Genomic DNA, 1554 nt, shown 5'->3' with positions numbered 1-1554 from the left:
CACCCTGGAGGAAGCACAGACTGGCGTTCAACGCCAGTAAGAAGCATCTGGCTGGCGTTCAATGCCAGAACAGAGCATGAACCTGGCGCTGAACACCAGAAACAAGCAACATTCTGGCGTTGAACGCCAGGAATGTCCCTAGAGGAAAAGCTGGCGCTGAACGCCAGTAACAAGCATGAAACTGGCGTTTAACGCCAGAAACATGTTACATCTGGGCGTTGAACGCCCAGAACGTGCACCACTCGGCGTTTAAATGGCAGAATGGTATGCAAAGGCATTTTTACATGCCTATTTGGTGCAGGGATGGAATTCCTTGACACCTCAGGATCTGTGGACCCCACAGGATCACCTCAGGATCTGTGGACCCCACAGGATTCCCACCTTACATATTCCCACCTTACCTCCTAATCCTATTTTATTCTTCATCTTTTCTTTCTTCTCTTGCTCGAGGGCGAGCAATTTTCTAAGTTTGGTGTGGTAAAAGCATAGCTTTTTGCTTTTTCATAACCATTAATGGCACCTAAGGCCAGAGACATCCAAAAAAAAAAAAAGAAGAAGAGAAAAAAGGGAAGACAAAAGCTTCCACCTCTGAGTCATGGGAGATGGAAAGACTTTTGTAAAGGGTTTATAGCTCAGTGGTAGAACATTTGACTGCAAATCAAGAGATTCCTGAGATACCTCAGGGGATAAATTGTCCTCCACACAATTATTGGGAGCAACTAAGGATAGGAACACCAAAATTACTAGGAATCATGCAACAAAAGCAAGGAAGAGACATAAAGGAGCTCAAAAAGCACCATTGGACCTTCAAGAAGGCGCCACCCTCACTCAGGTGGATTCATTCCTTGTTCTTATTTCTTTCTGCTTTTCGTTTTTTTTATGTTGTATGCTTATCTATGTTTTGTGTCTCTACTTCATGATCATTAGTAGTTTAGTAACTATGTCTTAAAGTTATGAATAATTCCATGAATCCTTCACCTCTCTTAAATGAAAAATGTTTTAATTCAAAAGAACAAGAAGTACATAAATTTCGAATTTATCTTTGAATTTAGTTTAATTATATTTGATGTGGTGACAATACTTTTTGTTTTCTGAATGAATGCTTAAACAGTGCATATTTTAGATCTTGTTGTTTATGAATGTTAAAACTGTTGGCTCTTGAAAGAATGATGAACAAAGAGAAATGTTATTGATGATCTAAAAAATCATGAAATTGATTCTTGAAGCAAGAAAAAGCAGTGAAAAACAAAAGCTTGCGAAAAAAAAAGAGAAAAAAAATGGCGAAAAAAAATAGAAAGAAAAAGAAAAAGCAAGCAAAAAAAGCCAATAGCCCTTAAAACCAAAAGGCAAGGGTAAAAAGGATCCAAGGCTTTGAGCATCAATGGATAGGAGTGCCCAAGAAAATAAAATCCAGGCCTAAGCGGCTAAATTAAGCTGTCCCTAACCATGTGCTTGTGGCATGCAGGTCCAAGTGAAAAGCTTGAGACTGAGTGATTAAAGTCGTGATCCAAAGCAAAAAAGAGTGTGCTTAAGAGCTCTGGACACCTCTAACTG

The sequence above is a fragment of the Arachis duranensis genome, chromosome 4, assembly GCF_000817695.3.
Source record: "Arachis duranensis cultivar V14167 chromosome 4, aradu.V14167.gnm2.J7QH, whole genome shotgun sequence".
Taxonomy (NCBI): Eukaryota; Viridiplantae; Streptophyta; class Magnoliopsida; order Fabales; family Fabaceae; genus Arachis; species Arachis duranensis.
This window is presented reverse-complemented; position numbering follows the sequence as displayed.